The following is a 23,283-nucleotide window of genomic DNA, read 5'->3' as shown; positions in this document are numbered from 1 at the left end:
TGAAATCCGAAAAAGAGATACGGAAACGTTTTGCTTGCTAGTCCTCTATCTGTTTCACTAGACACTTGGCTCATTTATGTTCTGGCCACTGTACCAGGTGTCCTTTGTGTATGTATTTTGCCACTGTACAAGCTAGAAAGGGCCATCGCTCTTTTTTACAAAGTAGCAGTGTTTTCCTGGCCCAGAGCTGCAGTGGCATCATTTATGCTTCTACATGGGAGGCTGGCTTCAATCTTATCCTTAGTCTCTTAATCTTGTTTCCTGTCTACTTTCTTGGAAAGAATTATGAAAGTGCTATAAGATATATATGGGCCTAATATCATGGTGTGAAAATATACGTGAAATATAGTATTCTCTTAAAATACAAGGCTTACAATTTGAGGTAAATTACCTAGGAAGACACTTCTCAGAAAGTGATAGTTTGCCAAGATAATTATTTCAAATACACAGTTTATTTCCAAGAGGGAGAATATTTTATTCTCTTCGACTCCACTGCAGGCTTAGGACTCCTACTGAACATTTATTGAACACTACCACACTCCAGAACCATAAGGAAACCTTGATTAAGTGCAGCCCAACCATTCAGAGATCTAAGTTACCCAAATCTTATTTTTTTCCATAGAGTCAACTTTTATGAACACACTGTATAAAACAGAATTTGGGGGAAGGCATCAGTATTTTTACACAATTGCCCACAAAATGATGCAGAGAAAACAACTGAATACGTGTGGGCAAGGACCCCTATAATATTTTGGAAAGATGAGCTAAGATGCATTCCATACCAAGGGTTCCTAACAGAATTTCTTATACTAGTTTTAAAAATTTTTTCCAATTCTTTCTCCACTTTCTTTGCCACTTTTTTTGCCACCTATATCCCTTTCCTCTCCTTTCACCCCCAATAACAAATAAGATGGATCAGAGCGTGGCCAGAAATACAGTCTATTTTATTGTATTTTATAATAATTGTTTAAAATGCATAGTACAACTTAGAATATCTCTCTTTGTAGACTTTAAGAACTATGAAGAAAAGGGGGTAAGAATCTGAATTTACTATGATTTTTAAGAGCTGCTTTAAAAAACAAACAAAAAAAATTTACAGTGGTTATACATATTAATGAGAATTAACAAATATATACAGTTTTGTATTTCATGATTCCTATTTAATAAGCTATCCTTAGGGAAGATGGACTCCAAACCAGACCAAATAGATCCAGAGGTTTATATTATGACTTAACGGAGAACACTTAGTTTATTCTGTCCACACTTTTGAATGTTTAGAATAATATTATAGTTCTTTGTATAAATTATTAGGCATGACTAATAGTCTCCTTTTGATTTATGCCAGCATTTTTTGTTACTTGACTTAGCATACTTTAAATTATTATTGATAATCTAGTGCATTCAAATTGCGGCTAAGTTACAATTTAAATTGATTTATCTGTTTTTATGACAAAATTGAGAAAAATAAAATAATTCAGAGGAAATAATGATTTACTCTAATTGCCTAGTATTCTTGAAGATGCCTGATAATTGTAGGCTTTCAGGGATAATTTAAAACTTTAATTTTACATTATTCCATTCGACGGTCCAAAGCCACTCGAAATGCCTTGAGCACCACATGAATGATGATTTAAGTATCACCAAGTCTCGAGTACATGGCAACAGCATGACTATTAGAAACTTCTCTGTCTCCTCCACTAGTAACAGAATCAAATACACAAGGTACATCTGACTGATCTTCCTGAAAGCACTTTGCCCTGTGAGTTAGAGCACTCATCAGACTTGGTATAAAAAAGAAAATGTAAGTGCATACATGCATGTACACACACACACACACACACACACACGCACATACACACATACATGATACTCATTTAATATGCTGACTTTTTTTTATTAATCACAGTGGGAATAACCTTGGGAGATCTGAGTTTGAGCCTGCTTCAGCCAGTCCAACTGAGCAAGTACTTTGTGCTGGTCATGAACCTCTCTAATAGTTGGTTTTTACTGATTAATATTTTGGGGTTGGCCCCTAAGTTTTTTATGTTATACAGGTCTGTAATTCTAAGTGATATAATGAATAGAAAGATATTTCTAAGCTGTAAAATTCTCATTAAATATTAAACACTACAAGGTTGCCATGAATAGAAATTACCTCTTAGAATGGGGAAACAAGTTTGATTCCCACTAAGGTATTAATTCACAGAATTTCAGGGGTCAAGGATACCTTTATGTGAGTTCACTGATAGGAAGTGTAGTCCCAGAAGACATCATCAATTTGTGCTTGTTTAATTTAATCGATTCTCATTGTTCAAACACCAGCAGGGAGAATGGTGCTTAAGGCAGCAAAGTGAAGACTGACTGGGTTCACATCCCATTTTAACAATTTACTAGATTTGTTTTCTTGGGTAAGTTACTTACTTTCATTGAGCCTTAGTTTTCTCATGTTTAAACTTGGAAGAGTTGTGGCAAAGATTAAATGAACATGTTAAGTATTGTGAATGAGTCTGGCATATATAAATGCAAAAAAATGTTAATTATTATTCAGCATAAATATACATGTTCTATTTGGCCATGGTGTGGCATGTTTGTTCGCTTGAATATTGAGCGTACTGATTAAGAAATCCAAATGCTTCTATTCTAATTCTGGTTCTGCACATATTATCTATGTACTTATGAATTGTAGGCAAGTCTCTTAGTTTCCTTAGTTCTCAAATTTGTATCTATTTTTAAAAAGGACATTAGAATAGTAATAACTATCCATGGGACTATGGTAAGAATCAAATGAGACCATTTATATGAAAGCAATTTGTAAGCTGTAAAGTTCTATGTAACATAAATTATTATTAGTTTATAGTCTAGACTTATCTAATGTTACATAGATTTAGATTTGAGAGGCTATCAAGTGTTAAATTTTCATGTCCCAACAGAAATTTATTTAGGAAAATAAAACACAAAAGCCCTATTACAGGTTATCAAAAAATGTGTGAATTAAAAGCAGCAGTGAAAACATTACATTAAGTAAAATAAAACAAATGGAAGGTATTACAATGGGCCCAAACTTGTAAAACTTAGCAAAACAGGGTTTTTGATTAATCCCATTGGGTTTTATCACATTGAACTAGAATGGAGGAAAAGAGCTTTTCCAGTCATTTGCGTAGATAGTGCAGTTCAGAAACTAGATGTTAATACTTTTGTCTTTAAAAAGCCATGTGATTTCTGGGTAGTTTTAGGGGTGGGCATAAGAGTACCTCTGTATTTTTCTTTGAATATACAAGCGTTTCCAAATGAAGTCTATGTGTATAGCTGCACATTTGAAAAAACATTTTATTTTAATATCTTTACCTGCCTAGTGATGATAAAAATGACCGGGTATGTAAAATGTGTCTGCAACAGGCACAATTCCTCGAAGGGAAATTATCCTCTAATCGTACTAAACTCAATGGTGTGTGAATGGTTATGTGGTACTTGAACAGAACGAACCAATCTATCTTAAATATCAGCACCACATGCTTCTAAGTATCAAGCAGTTGCATCAAAAGGGGAAAAAACCCTCCATTTTGATTTGACAAATACTCGTGCACCAGTGAACAGGGCATAAGGTTAGTTACAGAGGGAGAGACACGCACATGTGCACACACACCCACACGACCACATCCCTGATACCAAGTAGTTCAGGCTTGGAGTGGCAAGTGCAGCTGTAAGGAAAGTGTGAACAGGGCCAGGAGAAGGGAGTAGGAATGAAATAAAAAGAGGGTGACTTGCGACTGGAGTGAGCTAAGGAATGGGAGTCATTTTTAACTCGTCAGTAAAATGCCGTACTAAACTAAAACGTAGAGGTCACAAAGGGCATGTGTTCATCTTAGAGTAAAAGACTATTTCGGTAAATAAAAATTAATTTATTTTGAGAAAAACTAAACTCATTCCTTTATGTTGTCTATAATCTCTATGAGCATGACTTTACCCCTTTTAAACGACTGAAAGACTATAAAAAAGAAAAGAAAAGAAAGAAGTATGACTTGAAAAGGGAAGCCTTGTGGTACTCCTTTTTTCATCATGATATGTCATCACCAGCTCACTCTTTTGATTCTCTCTGTGCTTGTTAACTTTTTATTGTACTTACTTATTTATCGTGTCTCTCTCAGCCCTTACTTGTAAATCCCTTAAAGGCAGAAACTCTGTTTTTCTATTCTGTAATGATTCCTTGATCGGAGTACTTGCTTAACCAAATTAGTAAAATGATCGTCACACCTCTAAATTTCTCCAGCATCTACTATTAACTAGGTCATTCATTTGGTACTCAGCATTCCCACCTTAAGTGTGACTAAATAGTCACTGAGATGGCCACAGAGTAGTAAGAATGCTCCAGTCTCTCCCCCACACAAAAACTGGCCCCAAGGTCATACTTTTTGGTGTCGTGAATCCCTCAAAAATGTATTATTTCCACGAGGGCAAAAGATGATGTCTTGTGTTTCCTTGTATCACTCAGTTCATAGGGCTGATTTGTTTTATCGCTGAATAAACGGTGCTATTAAAGTGAATAAGCAAATGTAATGTAGCATTAGAAAAAAATGTGAGGGAAAATACATTTGTCTAGGGGAACATATACTGGAAGAGGCTTCCAAGAGCAATCTTCCTGCCTTCCTCTCCTTCTACAAATCTGCATCTCGCTATGACTCAGCTATTTTTTTAGATGATGGTCAGGGTCACCTTTGGCTACCTGACGGATTCGTATTTTATTTTCAAGTCCTTGTCAAGTCTTATCAATTCTACCATCACAACAGCTCTTGAATCTACCCCTTCATTTCTGTTCCCATTGACAGGTTTCTCATTATTTCCCAACCAGTTCTCTGACTCCACTTCAGCCCCACTGCAAACAATCCTCCACATGATTGTGAAATAAATATTCCTAAAGTCTAATTCCATCAAGTATCTCCCTGCACAAAAACCTTCTAAATAGTTCCTCTGCACATAAAATAACATTTGAATACGGTATCTTAGCCTTCAAGATTGTCCTCGGTGTGACCGAAATGATTATCTCAGCTCACCCCGCAGTGCTCCCTATACAGTGACCATAATACGCTGGTTTCTGGTAAACGCCTCAGTTTATTGGTGCTTCCTTCCCCCTGGACTGTATTCCTTCCTTGCTCCACACTCTGTACCCTTTTTAACTGTCCTTCAAGCCTGTTTCAAATGTTGTTTTCAGCATAAAATATTCCATTCTCACATTTGGATATGATTTCTCACGATTTCTTGCTCTCTTAATGGCCCATAGCAGTTTGTCTGAATCTGTCTCAAATACTGAGCCTATTTGATCTTAAATAACAGTTATTTCTATACTAATTTTAACTTTCATTCCCATGTTCTGCCCCACAAAATACACACACTCTTTTCTCTCTCTCTCTCTCCTATAGTCATTTATGGGACAGAGATTCTTTCTTTTTTATCTTTGTATTTCCTGAAGCACCACCACATGGCTAAGCCTGTAAACATTTGGTAACCCTTTACTGACCTGAATTAAGTGAAATTAGTATTATCTACAAAACAATGTCTAGACATGTAGGGGATTATTTTATTCCCAAAGAAGTTCCTTTTTGTTTTGTTTTGTTTTAACAAAAAGAGATAAACCCAAATAAATGAAGCTTAAGGAGCATAACAAAAACAAAGAAAGAAATGAAGGAATGGAAAAAGATTCAGCAGTCAGTAGTAAGAAGGACCTCACAGTCCCTCTAGCTAATGAAAATATCATTCATTTGGGAAAGTCCCTAGGTTATCCCTTTTAGCTTATTAAAGAGAGATAATAAGTATTGAGAACCATACATAAGGAAAAATGATTTTTTGCTCTGCAGAAGAATTCTACATCATTTACATGATTGTACCTGCACCTAAATATATCTAGTAGAAAAGGTATTGGGGTTCACTCGTCCTTTCAGAAGCCCTATAACATGCAACATTATTACAGAAACCTTGCAGGAGCTCTTCACGTAAAACTGATTTCCACATGTCTCCCACGGGAGCTGGGATTCTATGCCACACTCACACTCCTGGAGCTTAAAACAAACACAAAAACTCCATAAAGATGCCGAGACTCCTTTTTGATGCTGGGATTAAGGCTGATAAACAACTCCTTACTCATCCCTAGGTTTGCACGTCTGAATGTATCATTCCTTGATATCGACATTATCTGAGTTATTTTTCACATCCTAGGTAGCCACCTTCTAATGACCTCCTTTTTCACAAGCATATGCTAGGTGAGAGGGAAGATTTATATGGTTTTCAAATTTGTGAACACAAGCCCATGCTTGCTTGTTCCACATCTATAAAATGTGGATCGTAACACCTACAAGGTACTTGGCAAGGATTAATGAGATGTTGTCTCTACAACACGTCTGATGGCTCTGGAAAGGGGGAAAAGAAAAGGTGCTCTGTAAATATAGGTTGGAGGTGCACTTATGATGTGCTGTGTATAACAAATTTATGTGAACATAAAACCATGCTGGTTGCAAATTATTGTTACCTGTTATACAATACTGAACAGCTGCCTTGAGCCTGAGAAAAAACTCTCAGTGACAACAGCCAAAAAAAAGAAAGAAAGAAAACGAAAAACGAAACAAACAAACAAAAAACCAGGCTAATGGGAGCAGGAGCCAGCAAAAGCCATAGTTGAGGGGATTTTTATTTGTTGGATCTCTTCGGATCTTAAGTGCCTGCCTGCCAATAAATGTTTTCAAATATTTCCAACAATGTTCAGTGAGATGCAACTTCTCATAGCTGCTATACCATTTAATGTGAGTGCTGTCTCTTTTCACTTTGAGATTTATAAAAGTGTGCTTGTGATGGAGACAGCTTGGTGCAGAATCACTGAAATGAATGGAAAATGGAATCCTGTATGTGCATAGCAAAGCTTAATTTCATTTTGTGGTGCAATAAAAAAAATGCCTAGCCTTTGAAAAGCAGCAAAACTGTGCTTGCAAGGAAGTTTTGACACCTACTAGCTGGTTGCCAAATGAGCCTTTAAGACTCATTTTCCTGTTTTGCCTAAGATGGAATAGAAATATGGCGCCTCTCTCGTAGCGTGGCTTTAAGTCAAAATATATGTGAGCAAGTCCTTTGCAGTGGCCAAAAACTGGCCTCGGAGAAGACAGCAGGTGCAAGTCCCTGGAACCTGTGAATTTCACCTTATATTACAAAAGTCTTTGCAGTTGTGATTAAGGATTTTGAGATGGGGAAACTATACTGGATCGTCCGGTTGCATCCTAAATTTAATCACAAGTATCCTTACAAGCAGGAGGCAGAGAGAGATCTGACACACGCAGTGGGAAAGGAGGCGATGTCACCACAGATTCAGAGATCGGAGGGTTGTGGCAACAAATCAAGGAATGTCGGCGGCCACCAGAACCAAGGAACAGATTTTCCCCTGGAACCTCAGAAGATAGAGTGGCCCCACTGACACCTTAATTTCAGTTCAACGAAACTGATTTCAGACATCAGGCCTCTGGAACTGTGAGAGAATAAATTTCTGTCTTTTTTTAAGTCATCAGGTTTATATAATTTGTTACCGTAGCCATTGGAAACTAAGACAAGTGCATTTAGTTTAATGCCTGGCCACTGGTAGATGTTGCGTTTCTCATCTTATGTAAGTGAGCATAATATAATCCATAATAAATGGATGATACTGAATATGAATTACAGGATCTTAGTTTCTCTATGAAAATATAATTTCTGGCAGGCTCTGTCAAGCTGTCATCCTGTTCCTGCTTAAGCTCCTCTAGCAAAGATAAGCCCATAACGTTGTATTGCAAATCTTCCTACTTGGAGGGTTCCCTAATGTTTGAAGATTCCTATAATCAGCCATAATCTGTCTCCTACAATAATGCCATCCATTGGTCCCATTTCTACCTTCTGGAGCAATATAGAATGAATCTATTCCCCTCTTTCAACTAACAGTCCTTAAAATTTTGAAAAACAATGATCGTATCTAGTCTAAATTCTCCTCAATCATATAGATCAACCCTTGTATCTAAATAATGAGATGTATAGTCTCTTTACCTCTTCTCTGTTCCCACAACACACCATGTTCTCTTTTTCTACAATCACACGGATACAGCCACCCACCTACCCACTCCAACACATACACACAAACACAAATACACGTATGTATAATAGCTGAGTTGTCTCTTCTCTATAGCTGACTCCACACTCATCTCAGGCACCTGGTAATGTCTTGAAGTTCCAGTCGTATGTCTTTACTGCCCTTTGGATATCTCCTAAACTTCAAAAATCATGTGTCAAAAAATAACCCCAGTATTCTTTTCCCTCTAAACCAGTTCTTCCTCCTGGGTTTTTTATTTATTTTTTCTTTTTTATAAAAGTACCACACAATCTTTGTAATCACCCAGGTTTGAAATTCCGGAGTCATCTTCACTATTTTGTTTCCAATTCCTCTACCACTTCCCTCCCTCTGTGAACAGTTACCTAATCCTGTTGAGTGTACGTACTTTGATAATACCTCAATTATTTTCCTCATCTTCAGTCTTCACTCTCACAGTTATGATGCTTTTTAACTCTTACTGAATCTATTGCAATGACCTTCTAGGGACCCTTTCACCTCTAATTTCTACCTCTGACACCCATACTAAGACAACGATCCCAGATACATAGCACTAAATCAGTACCTGTTCTCAGAAAACATCTACGGCTTTCAGAAACATATCCAAAGCTCTTGGCTCCACAGACAAGACTTTCCATGGCCTGGTTCCAACTTGAACTCTAAAACTCATTTTCTCTTACTTCCACCCTCTATTCAAGCCAAATTGGAAAAATTAAAAATATCATAAATGCCACATCTATTCCTGTCTTTAATTCTTCACCTATGTGAATGGTAAGTGGATTTCTCTTTATAATTATACTTGTATACATGGAGTAGCTTCCTTGCTGTCTGTGTATGTGTGTCTGAGAATATACTTGGGACACCAATCTACCTTACGTGACAGACCCCAAGCTTCAAGCTATAGTAATATGTCTATAACCTATACTGGGACAACCATAAAACGCATATACCCTATCAAGTCAGCCCCCCAATCTACAGCAAAGATGAGGATTGGGAGGCAAATAATCTGGAGAACTTTACACTGTTTATGAGAGTAAAGAAAGCAAAGGCCTTCACGTCTCTGGCCAAAAAAACTCTCAGGTGACTAAGTTCCCTGACTCCAGCACAGTAACAGAGAGAGAGAACCGAAAGGTAGTCCTAACAGTGTTTGGCTGTTCGAATCAGCCATCCCTCTGGCTAGAGCGCCTGTTAGACAGGTATTTTACACTAAATAAAATGTAAATCTTATGAGAAAAATTCCGCTTATAAAACTGTTTAGGCGTTTTATTAGATGTAATTAACATTGAAATATAATGAAAACCACTCTTTCTGAAACAAGTTGACTGATGTGTTGTGTTGGTTGTATTTGTCACTGGAGAACTCTGATACTTAATGTTGAATGCATAAACTTAACTTTTTAAATGTGCATTTCAAGTTATTGACCAGAGAAGTTGGGAACGTTTGGAGTTAGAAAACCACAATCAGTGTGTATTTATGAGCAGATCACTATGATAGCAACGTGCACCATATAAAGAATCCCAGGTATTTACTGTTACTCTACTAAAAGGGTCATGCATCCCCATCCTTTCGGGCCAGGGTGGGCATTATTGGAACCATTATTTTACTACTATTGGCCTAGATTGAGCTTCTTATTCATTCCTGTGTCCTGGGGGGAAAAGATCTATGTCAAGAAGTGGAGAGGGGTGCAAGGTAAACACACACACACACACACACACACACACACACACCATCCTGTAGCAATATGTCACTATGTGTTATTTTTCCTGTATAGGCACTAGTTAAAGGAGATAATGAGCTAAGAGAAACAAACTTAGTAAAGGAATCAGGACAACTGTACTAAGTTCATAATTTACCAAGTGAGCTAAAGGTTGTAATAACACTTAGCATTTATTGAGTGATTACTGTGGACTAGGCACCGTGTTCTGTGCACTAGAGGCGGCATCTCATTGACAGCTCACAATAACCTCACGAAGCAGAGGCCTCTTATGCCTATTTCACACATGAGGAAATCGAGGCTTAGAGAGGTTATGAAACTGCACAGGTCACACCTGGAACCGGCAGAGCCATGTTCTGACGCAGGTGTGTCTGGCTTTAGAGCTTACGCTGAGTTAAGCTCTGAGATGCGCTACCTGAAAAATCCTGAAAACGGTGTTAAAACCAGCTTTCTTGACATTCTAAACTAGAGATATAACTACTCATTCATTTCAAGCTTTGATAGGATTAAACTAAAATGCATATTTTAAAAAATTATTTTGGGGCAAAAGTGCTTAACTGGACCTGAGTATTAGCATTTCCTTAGACTATTGGTGATGCAACATTACTTTATACCACATCTAGCTATTTTAACAAAAACGCATTTAAGAGGCTGTGAAAATGTATTAACAGACTTGTGTTTTCTAACTCAGTTCATTGTGACCATTACTGAACTGAGCCCCTTTACCCAAACAATCCCTATTTATCAAAGTTAAGTTTTTTCCATTTCAAAGCCAAATGGTTAGGTTGCAATATCCTCTGAAATGCATATTTTGTTGAATTCAGACTGATAATAAAGGTTATTTTACATTAAATAGATGGGCTTATCATAAGAAACAACTATGATTAAAAGGAAATTTATATATTTAAAATGCAAATTCCACTGTAAATTTTACAAAATGAAATTAAGGAAACAGATGAGAAGATGTAGAAGGAACATAACAGAGAAGGAACAGAGAGGACAAGAGAACTATCAGGATTCATGACTTGTCAGGTACTACAATTTTCAAAATATCAGAATTGTATTTGCACAATAAGGCACCTTTAAGACTGAACCTTTCAGGGATGTGTACCTCTTGATCAGGAAAGGTTCTGACATAAGGCCAGAAATTTCTGCTAAGGGCTTTCAGAGCCTAATTAAATAATGAGTTGATTCTGTCAGTGCTGAGAAGCCTTGAACTTGTCATGTCACTTCACAGTGCACTTTAGTCTAAACCTAGTATTTCAATAGCGCCGGTAACATCCATCTTCTTTTCTGACATTAAAGCCTTACAGATTAAAAGTAAAAGATGGTGAAATGTTACTAATGAAACCATTACCAGGTAAAAAGATATACCGGTAACACCTTCTGTGTAGATCAATCAAAATGGTCATGTCAAGGAAGAATTTGCACTGAAAATACTTTTGGAAAACTGTATTTAATTACAAGACACATTTATGATTACTTATTAAAAACTTGGAGGCAGAAATGAAAAGCTTGTGGCTGTAAAGATGAACAATTTTTGTGGTATGTTCAGTAAAGAGAAAAGGGAGAAGACATTATTAAGAATGAGAAAATGGGAATAAGTAAGACATAGAGTGTTTAAATGAGAAAATATACTATTAGTAAATTTACATCAATAAATTTCAAATTATCTAAAATATATAAATTACAAACTGTGGCCACTAAGAAACAGAAAACATGAAGAAATTGCATATAAATAAATGGGAAATAATTTCAATATTTAGTACTAAAAAGGAAGCATATACTCATGGCTTTATAAAGACAAGTATGTGATAAATGATAAGATCTATGTTACACAAACCTATCCAAAGAACAGAAAATAAGAGAGTTTTTCAAACAATTCTGTAAGCATGAATAACCCTGATACAAATATACACAGGAAACAATACTGTGGGTCCATCTACTTTCTGAGGGCCCAGGTTTCCTACAGAAAAGAGGTGGTATCTATCCACTCGACTCGAAACAGCCTCCAGCCACAGTCCCACAGTTTGTGTACCCAGTGTTCACAGTTGCTGGCCATCACGATCAGCTGCCGCACACTAAATGCTCGGGTTTTTGCTGTCTCTGTCCAGGGCCTTGCATGGGTTGACAAATGGACAGGAGAGCTGTCTGTCCAGTGACCCCCCTACTGCAGCCAGGTGGTCCTTGGTCAGCCCTGCTGACTGCTCTCCTTGCGCACTTTGGGAGCCAGAGACCTCTCCCAGATGATCTCATGGAAACTTTGACGAGTCTCTGTTCATCCCAAGTTAGACTGGAAGCTCCCAATTTAGGAGGGATAGTGTGTGGAATAGTTGCTACAAGCCCAGCCCTTGAAGACAGATAGGCCTGGGTCCAGGCTTGGGCTTGGCCACCTCTTGGCTGGAGATGACCTTAGGGAGGTTATTTAGACATCTCCCTCCAGAGTGTTCTCATCTGTGAAGGGTTGTAGTAAGTATTATACGAGATATGCTGGGCAGGTGAAACGTTTTTCACACAGCAGGCTTGCATTATGATTTTACAAGTTAGAAAACAAAAATAACAATAAGAACCATTCAAAATGAACTTTTACCCTTTGTCAGGTCCTTTCAAGAAAGCTGCAATCCAGGACAAACTGTGAGATACTGTATTTGTGCCCAACTATCAGATAACAAACCTAATACTTGGAGGTGTCAGAGGCCTTGGCCCTGGCACTTGTAGAGAGGCTGCCTAGCTGGGTGACGATGAGCAAGTTACTTGAACTATCCACACACTGGATTAACAGTATATAAAACAGAGATTACAATGTGTCTTTCACAAGGCATTGTGCCTTGTGCCCAGCAAGTACTCAACAAATATTTTAAAGTAAATAAATAAATCTTCCAATGCAAGGCGAGTGGTAAGCATGAGATGAATGTTTACATCACTTGTTTGGTCAACGTCATTTTCTCTGTGACATCTATCCTGACCACCCTATTTTAAATCACACTGCACCTATACCTTTTGCCGATTCCTCTCCTAATTTTAGAATGTACTTTTTATGTTTCTTCTTTATTCCCCCCCCCATTAGAATATAAGCTCTAGCCCCTGCTGTATCCCATAAATCCGGTACATTATAGGTATTTGATAACATGTATGGATTAAATAAACCAAAGAATGAATGGTTGCAAAGTCCTCATGCATCTTTCTCCTCTCTCCTGTATCTCTGGAATACAAAATTGGTTTTTCAGCAAATGTGTGTGCCAACATGGAAAGTTAATGCATTTAAACAAACATCTATCTCCTTAATTGTGCAGAAGAAGTGGGAAAATCCTGCCAGCATCTGACACCTGTGTCAACCGCGACACAAGGACTGAACATAATATAACAAAAACTTCTTTGTGACAGAAAAAAACCCCACCCTGTTTTCTCTACGGGAAGCCTAGGACAATGCTGGAAGATGAAACTGCTCTGCCTGAGGAGCTGCATTAGGTGCTGGGAACGTGGGGATCGGCTTGCTGCTGCGTCGCTGGCGGTGTAAACACACGCAGAGTAAGCAGGGACCAGAAGCGGAGACACAAGAACCAGGATGTGATTACTGTATTATTCTTCACCTATTTGGTGACTTCGGAACTTCTGGAGCTCAAGAGAGAACTACTGAAGAAATCCCAGGGGATTGAGGCAGGCTAAGAAGTCCTGTGTCCATCAGTTTTCCTCTTCGGACATAAAAGGTGAATGAACACAGTCTTTAAGAAGAGGTTCCAATTAGCTTTCTTAGAAAAAAAAATGTTCTCAATTTCTCCAGCAATTCTCTCTCTAGCATTCGTTTCTTTCCTCTGTTGAAACAGAGTTTCTCATCATTACCATCACTGTAATATAACTGCATCCAGTGTTTGACCAAAGGCACCACTAGTAATTATTTTTACAACAGTTTTACTGAGTCAATACCAACTGGTGTCACCTCTCGTGTTTGCCCCTGTGTATCCCGGCACTGGGAAGGACCAGCTAGCAGGGGAAGTAATTCCCTGGGGGCACAGCCACAGGGACCCTCAGGGAACCGCAGCACCACCAGAATGCATCTTAATGAACAGCCTTTTCATCTTCACCTCTGCCTCTCAGCACCACTTCCATGACATGAAGCATTCCCTAATTAGGATCATCGTATCAGGCCACGAGACAGAATACAAATTAGATCAAAAACTGCAAAATAACACCAAATGAAGTTTAGTATGCTCCGAAAAGTATGATATATGCAAATTTTTCATCCTAAAAGACAATGATCTTGTCCAGGAGTGGAATAATTGGGGCTGCAGTTAACTGAAGTCCTGTGCCTCTCCACTTCTCGCCCCTACACTGCCCTTCCCTTTGATCCATTTGTCCCCATAAAACTCAGCTGGATTCTCCGCTACCTGTAAATACTGCAACTGCTAAGTAAAGCTGCATCATCTTATTAGGAGTTCGGAAAAGACGAGGAAGGATATGTCTATTTCTGCAGTGCTTGTTGGATCTCACTTGATAACTGGCCTGGCGTCCAGACAGACCAGATGTCCCTTCAACAGGCTGGTTTAAGGTACATCTTTCACCTACCATCTACATCTCTAGGCAATATAGGGAGGATTCTGCTTGTATGTTTATTAAGAAACATTCAATTTCCTTGCATATGGATTTTATTTGAGGGCTTGTTATTTTAGAAGTGGCATGCACTTTTCTGTTTAAGTATCCTAATAGAAAAATTAAACCAAAAAGCATAAAAATGCATTGATCTGGAATCTTGGATTTTTACCCCCTCACAAGCAATAATATTTAATGATCTGTTAAAACGGGGCTTTCTGAAGGGTTTTCATTATGCACACACAGCAGGGCTTGCTTTAGAATGGCTTCTCTTGCAAGGAGGAACAGAGAACCCATGTGACGGGCTGGAGCATTTAATAAGAGAATATGAGATTCGGAATTTCTGTTCAAAGGCAAGATACCCCTAGGGAATATCAGGTTCAAATATAGTTTTCATATCTTTGATTTCACCCTTTGAACTAGTCAACATTTTATTTTATGGACTTCAGAAGGTCTCCTTTCTTCTTCTTTTGCCATATACATAATTTGTTCTCTTTATTCCTCTCTCCATAGATATAGACAAAGGTAGATGTAGATACAGACACACCAGTATTCACCGAGCTTCATCTATTTGCCAGACATGGCTATGGGTTCCTTACGTAGATTTCTATTTTGCCTCTAATTACTCAGTTCACTGTGTGTTACTATTTTGAGGAATGGTGGGACTTGAACTGACACGGACAACTCAGTGGGAAAAATAAAATAAAAATGTAAGCTTGTGAATGAAAAGCAAAAAACAAAAATAAATATATGGATAGAGGCACACTAAGGTGTCTGGACAGATTGAGGCAGTAAAAATGTAAAGTTAGCTGGCTATAAAAGAGCTACACTGTGGAGAACCATGGAGACTATGGAGTTCGGACGAAATGACTCCTTGAGCTGAGAGCTGCTGTGAGTCCTAGAGAGGAAGAAATGGTAGATAAAAAGCAGGGCTCTAATAGAGAGACCAGAAGGCAAATTAACATCTCTGAACTCAATTTGAGACCTTCTTATTTGAATGCCCAACATATATTTTTTTCTGGCCATTGTATAAATATTTTAACAGTTAAACACATCATTATCTCTTAGCTTTTCATCACAATTCTTTCCCTGAAAGTGTATTCTCTCTTTCTGTACATATAATAATAAGAACAATTATAGACAGCTCAGTATTTTACCAGTATAAAACTAAATCTATAGCAAACTATTTATTAAAGAAAATAACAAAACACCACGACCCAGAGAGAAATATGCTTTGCTTTTTAAATACTTTTTTAATTTAAAAAATATAGATGGTGGTAATTCAGTTTTAAATAAAATTTATATAAAGATCGAATTCTTGATGTATTTAAATGCTAACAACATTCTCTTTTAAATTGTTTATAATTTTTTATAGGGAAACTTTTGTCAGTTTTAATGGAAAGTTAAGGGCATTTAAATTTCACGTTTCTACATTCTAATTATGATATTTAATTAGGAGGTCAATAAGTTAAATCCTCAATTCAGAATTCTTCAGAGACTTAGCAGAAAAGGCTGCATGGAATTGATCATGAATTTTAGCCAAGGTCTGTTTTGAGAACTGGTATCTTCCCAATTTGTAACAGCTCATTAACCTTATACAGAGATTTAATGAATCCAAAAATTGTACAATACAAAAGGGGCCTCTGGAAACCAGTAGACCCGTATTCACCACTCCTGAAAGGAAAGAACTCACACGTGTGAGAGAGCAGGACGTCTGCCCAAACCCATAGGTCTTTCTGAGATCATAAGACCAGAAACAGGTCCTCTGTGCAGCGTTATGTCTTACCAGAAGCTTTAAACTCACCAAAGGCTGACAACATGGTGAGGTGCAGAGAGAAGCAACTGCTAACACTCGCTGAAGCCAAAGGGCTCTTTCAGCTTTTATAGAAAGAGACTCTGAACGAAGGAAAATAGTGAAGAACAGAAAATTACTATTTGTGAAAACTGTCTCTTGCTATTAAATTGTTCTGAGTGACAACCCTAAACTAGAGTTTAGGACAATGTAGACTTCACTATGTTATAATCAGTATATATATCTTACAATTTTACAATTTCTATTTTCCAGTTAATTCATGGATATGAGTAGATATGTTTGAATGTTGGCTTTTCACCTTTTATCACTTCACACAGAAAGTCGATATATTAAATCTCATTGTGATGTTATTACCAGGCTTTGCTAGGATTAAAAGGTCAACAATAGTCACAGTCACAAGGTCAACTAAGATCCTATTTTCTAACCCAATAAAGTAGAAAGCACTAGCTCCATAAAGTCGAAGGTATAGCTGATCCAATACCCCTATCCCATTAAAGTAACAGGCACTGTTCCCGCAGTTATTGGAGACATCCCAATACTTCCAAATGGATCGGAGGTACAGGTGTGGTGTTGAAGGGTGGTGGAAAGATGGAAACCGTACACACTCTACAATTGTGATTTTTCACTTTAGGGTGAAACAAGCTAAAAAAATGTTTTCCTCTATTGTAAAACAAAACCTGTGTGTCACAAGACGAGGTCTGAGAACATCTGAAGAAAAAACAAAAGGCTCATGGACAGGGCTTAACAGTATATATTAAAGTCATCACTGGCTTCATGCAGAAACAGCTTCATTGTGTTCCGGCTGCTTTGTTTTGTTTGTTTTAAAATTGTGTATTTGTGGTGCATCCGTGTGTTTGAGAGAGACAGAAAATTAGCAATATACACAAGGGATCCAACAAACATTGGAAGTTATTAATATTTATCTTTTGTCAATGGAGATTCATCTTTCTTAGCCTGAAGATCAAATTATCTTCCCACTCATGAAGACATAAACGTTCCTGTTTATTTCAGCCCATCAAGGTGTGCAGAAATGCACCTAGGTCTCTCTTCATCATACCAGGTAGCAATTAACAATTTCTTTTTCACCCTAACCTTTAGAACTGTTCAAATGAGAAAGGATTCAAGACAAGACAAGCTGGAGGCGAGAGCAATCCTCATATGCAGAGTGAAGTGAACAGTTCTCACCAGGACTTTCATTTGTTGAGAGCCCATTATATGTGATAGCCTTCTGGAGGACTACAGTGAGAATTAGGAGAAACTCCAGCTGGCATATTCCCTTCACACATACTGAGATACCAGGTCTAATCCCCCAAAGCATCATTTTCTAAAGACTCTCTCAGACTCCTGGGAGAAAAGTAGTCTACTGGAATGACAGGCCACAGGGATTGATTCTTACTCAAAATTAAAGGTGGAACTGGCAGAATATGGAAATTGTTAAATTGGTTTGTAGGAAAATTTCATTGGCTAGATGAGAAATACTTGTGGGAGAAACAAAGAAACATTAGCACGCCACATGGAAGTCTCAAAAGGTAAGAAAAGAAATGTGGAGAGCCATAATGAAATATCTATGTTTGGTTAGGGCTGCTGAGTCAAAGGCTTTCTTGAGCCTCATCCTCTGATTCTCCTGGGTCAGTGCAGGCCACTCACACAAGTGTTAGGAACACACGCTGGAGTCCTGGAGTTCATACCAGTCTGGGCAGTGTAGCGAGACCCCGTCGTGACAAAAGATTAAAAAATAATAATAATAATAAAAAAAAGTTAGAGATACAGAGTATAAAGTCTTGTCTGTTGTACCTGATTCTCCAAGCTGAACAATGGGTTTTCTTGTGGGTTCAAATATTTCCAGTAAGGCCTGAGATATTGGAGCTGACGTCTAGCACTACACTAGGTAGGGGAATGTCTACATAGGAAGTGCTGGTGGAGAAAGAGGGAAAGCTACCCAAGTGATAGGTCTAAATAATTTGCCCTCTTAGGGAAACTTATACTAAAAGACTGAGTGCCCTTATGAATTCAATAAATAGTATCCATGACAAGATCTAGAAAAATCATGCCCATTCCATCGTAGTGGTAACGATGGGGATCTGGATAGTGAGGCAGGAAGGGCTAAAGGAACTTCAGAGGGGAGGCAGGGTGGTGCTTAAAAGAGTTGACTACCATGTAGGAGCCTATAGCAAAAAAAGGGATAGTTAAGGGTTTCTTTGGGGATGAGAATATAGAGATAGTCCCTCGTAGACAGATAATCAGAGTGAAGATGAAAGATTCACTTGCTTTGTCTACAACAAGGGGAGTAAGTTAGACAACATTACACCTAATGTTGTCTAAAAACTAGAATGCAGTATTCATAGCATAGGCACTGATAAATCTTCAGACGAGGTGAAAACACAAATTTATTTGATCTAAAGGGTAAATCCTAAAGTTCATCAAGATTTGAAGAGTTCACCAACATTTGACCAGGGGAGGAAGGATGTGATAGAAGCATGTCTGTCATTCAAGAATTCCAACCTTGATCCTGTAGGTGTCCTGCAGAAGTAGCTTGTCCCTTCTCTAGAGCTGCACACATAGGCCAAGGACTCAGAGAAGGTGAAGAAGGAGATCCGGCCAAAGCTGGAAGAGCTGTGGATTGGGATGCCGCCATACCACAGAACTCAAGCCGCCGTATCAGTGAGACACCTGGGGTACGTACCCTGAGTGCCTGGTGCCCTGTACCGTCCGTCACTCAGAGAGTTAAGAAAAACCGTGGCTGCCACTTCACTTCCACCTTTATAATCTCATGCAAAGTATTTCCTGCATGCAAGGCTAACCTGAAACTATACACAGAGGGAACCTGGGGGAATTTTACCTTATTGGATCAAGCACAAAGGCATTACACCTGCTTACCATGCAAAGAGAGTAGGGAAGAGCAAGACAGAAAGAAGGGGAGGCAAAAATACCAGGAAGCAAAAAGGCGCGTGAGGATTTTTAGGAAATAACAGCAACGGTGAGTGACTAATATTGGATAAGGTGAACAGTGGCCTTGACACTGGACGAGAGATGTGGGTAAAAGACTAATCATGGATGTCCTTGTAGGTTATGACATGGACTATGGATTTATTACAAATCCAGCAGGAAATCATTGAACAGTTTAACCAGAAAAGTAACGGGTTCAATTATGTAGAGAATGCAAGGAGGGCAATATTGGAAGCAGGAGTGTTTTGCAGTAATACAGATGAAAAATCATGGTAGGGAGAAATAGATGGATTTTTAAAAATGCAATTCAAAGGTCCTACGGCAGTGTCTAAAGACTTAGAGTCCTCCCTCCCCCAAATTGTATTTATTCCCCTAAGGAAGGGGACAAGGGCGGCTCATAGGATTTCTGTTTCTAGTAACTGCACAGATGGCAAAGAAAATGACGAAGACAGAGAACACTGGAAGATCACATTCTGTGGCGCAGGAAGAAGGGAAATCGAAGGTGGCATTTTAAACCTGCTCATTCTGAGATGCCACTGGGACATCCAGGTGGCGAAGGGTTAAATGAGTTGTTCAAAATCATACACATTTCTAATAACGGCATGACCATTTCCCATTCACTCAAGCTTAAGAGACACTCTGAAACAATTCGAACCTTTGTTAACTCTTTCTCACTCTCCATAGTCAAGTCAAAATCTATCCAATTAATTAAATATTTAACGGAGTACTTACCGTGTTCTCAATAAAAAGGTGCAGAGAGTTTACTTCAAAGACCTCCTAGTCTAGGGGCAGAGAAAGAGGTATATTGGCTTTTAAAGTCCACGTGGAAAGAGCTACACTAGTGTGGCAAGTTTTATTTGATTGCTTTGCAAATATGTATCACATTCCTTTCCTCTTTGTCCCTATGGTTAAAGTCTTGCTGCCTTTACATCCAGATCAGGGTGGGCAAATTCAAGCCCGTGGGCCGGCCACTTGCTTTTACAAACACAGTTCTGTGGGAACACAGCCATGCCCATTCATTTCCCCGTGGTCTGTGACTACTTGCACACTACAAAGGCAGAGTGGAGTCGCTGCAAAACAGACTACAATCTGTAAGCCTGAAATATTTATTATTGGCCCCTGTGAGAAAAGTTTGTAGATCCCTGATTCAAACTGAAATACAGCAACATCCTTTAATGTGAGTTTCTCACTTCCTCTCCTCCATCCAATCCTTCCTACACATCACCACTAGATTAATAACTGAAAAGCTGCTATAATCCTTTATTCCTTTCGTCAATGAGTCATGGTACACTTAAGTATAAAAAAAATCATTCTATGAGTGCCTTTGAATATATAACACCCATGGTCATAATTTTTTAACAGCTCTCTACTGCCTTATGAATTAAATATGAATATCCATTTTGGTATTCAAAAGCCTCCATTATATGATCAAGACCTAATTGTTTAGGAGTATCTCCAGTTATAGCTTAGTAGAGGTGCTCTAGCAAATTGACCCTCTTCCTTTTTCGTAATTTCTCACCTCTGTGCCTTTCTTCCTTAGGCCAGTCTATACCAGAAAGCTCCTCATTCTGCCCCTATCTTTCAGTTCCAATGCTACCCATCTGCATTTGTTGGGATAATATTAGCTTCTAAAACAGATAAATTCTAAAATTTCAGTGACTTAACAGAATACAGATGTATTTCTTGTCCATACAATCATTCAATGCAAGTATTCTTGGTCAGTGGCGTGAGGTGCGGTGGTGAGGGTGGTACTCTGCTTCACAGAGTCATGCAAGAGGACCATTTTCAACACACGTGCTCCAAGGTCAACTTCAGCATCCATGCCCAGCCAGCAGATGGGGAAGAGGTGGTGGGGAAGGGAGATAGCATCTCAATCCCCTCAGCCAGAGAAGTCACACACATTGCTTCTGTCTGCTTTTCACTGGTCAGAACTAGTCATCTGGCCCTACACAATTTCAAGGGGGTTGGAGAAACCTGGTCCCTGGCGAAGCATCTACTCCCTAACTGTAGCTCTATGTTATTAGCAGGGAGTATGAACCTCTGGTGGGAAGTCAGTGGTCTCTATCAAACCATCTTACATGGCACATCTTCATACCACCTTCCCAATCAGGTAAGCTCTGTCCTCCGTTCAATCTTTGCAACACTTCAAAAAAAAAAAAAAATCTAATATTAGGTTCTATCATGGTCTATCAGGTATTTAACATATTGTTTTTTTTAACTTGATTTATTTTATTTTATTTTCTGAAGATATCATTTATTAAGCTTAGATTACTTACAATACCCTTTCTATCTACTGTGGTGATGAGCGAAAAACCCTTGCATTGCATTTCATTCTGAATTTGCCGTGCAGGAAATAATTTTTATGATCAAGGGATCCAGAATTTTTCCTGCCCATACACTACCAAGATGGATATTTGGATGTTGCAGGGCATGGATTTAGTGAACATTTTCTGAGAGATAATATCCTTGAAGGGAAGGTGAGATTCATAGATAGTCCCTGCTACAAATACATGACAATCTTAGAATGTGTATGACTATACAATTCTCTGTTACTTGTTGAATTTTGTCTCCCTAAATAAGGTTATGTTGAAGTCCTAAGCCCCAGTACCCAAGAATATGATCTTATTTGGAAATAGAGTATTAACAGAAGTAATAAAATTAAAATGAAGTCATTAGGGTGGGTCTTAATCCAATATGACTGGAGTCATAAAAAAGAGAGATTTAAACACCGAGATAGACACGGATGGCGGGAAGATGATCTGAAGACACAGAGGGAGAGTGCCATGGAAAGATGGAGCAGAGATTCGAGCTTTGCTGCCACAAGCCAAGGAACTCTGGGTCTAGTGCAAGCTGGAAGAGGCAAAAAACGGTACTTCCCCTACCAGTTTTAGAGAGAAAATGGCTCAGCTGACAGCTTGACTTTGGACTTCCAAGCCATCGGAAATAAAAGACAATACATTTCTGTTGTTCGAAGCCATACTGTGGTGTACTCTGTTACAGCAGCCCTGGGAAACTAATACATGATCTGGGGATTTCATCACTTAGTTTTCTACTGAGTCCTCTCTCTGGTGCCCTCAGAACTTCTTTACACATTGGTCTTTATGTGGGCAGTGCTGATACAGACCCAGGTTATCAGTGAACATACTGCCAGATAAAGACTTCTCCAGGGATAACTTGGAACCAGTATCTATGATTCTAACGACTGCACTATCTAGTCCAAGGGTCCATAAACATTTTAATCAATATTTCTGGCTTTGTGGGCCATATGGTCTCTGTCACAATCAATCAACTCTGCCATTACAAGGCAACAGCAGCCACAGACAATGTTGTAAATGAGTGTGCATGGCTGTACTCCAACAAAAGTCTATTTACAAAAACAAGTAGTGAGCTATAGTTTACTAACCGCTGATTTATTCTGACAATATTGGAAAAATTTTATACGTGGTATTTAGGAATGTCTGGGTAGAGTGATACTCAACGACAGCTTATCATTCCTTCAGTCCACAGCTATAGATTCTTGGATGCAACCATTTAACCATTGATTTCAAAGGGCTCAAATGATGGAGCATATGTAGTTGCGTTTGGTCAAATCCACCTACCATTGTAAAAATGTCACCCAGTGACATTTTCTTTGATTGTGTACCAGTATTCTATTCTCATGATCTGTGGAGAAGCATAATTCAGAACCTCGTAAAAATAGCATTTAGAAGTATCCATCAAACAGCATAGTTTTGATACAAACATGTAAAACCAGAGAGTCTGAGAGTCAGAGTTGATTACTGGTCTCCCTTCACTGTTAAGATACAATCCATCCACAAGTTCTGTCACTTTTATTCTTAAAATATGCCTCAAATATCTACATGTCTTAAGATTCCAGTGCCTACACCTTCATCCAGATAATCACCCTCTTTCTTCTGATGAAAGGCACACTCCTGCTGTGACTCCTTCTACCTGAGAACTCTTCTGCACAAAGAGCTAGTGATCCTCTCAAAGCCTCCATCATACCATGCCACTACCCTGCTTAATGCTTGTTGTTGGCTTCTCGTTGTCTTTAAAACGAAATCCAGGCCGGGCACAGTGGCTCACGCCTGTAATCCCAGCACTCTGGGAGGC

At 38.6% G+C, this 23,283-nt stretch overlaps 1 protein-coding gene across 1 annotated transcript in view; it reads right to left on the bottom strand.

Annotated features, from left to right (window-relative positions):
* KCTD8 (potassium channel tetramerization domain containing 8) overlaps window positions 1-23,283 on the bottom strand; it is a 161,192-nt gene that overhangs the window by 739 nt on the left and 137,170 nt on the right. The window lies entirely within an intron of this gene.

Source organism: Eulemur rufifrons, chromosome 24, assembly GCF_041146395.1.
Source record: "Eulemur rufifrons isolate Redbay chromosome 24, OSU_ERuf_1, whole genome shotgun sequence".
NCBI lineage: Eukaryota > Metazoa > Chordata > Mammalia > Primates > Lemuridae > Eulemur > Eulemur rufifrons.
This window is presented reverse-complemented; position numbering and strand designations above follow the sequence as displayed.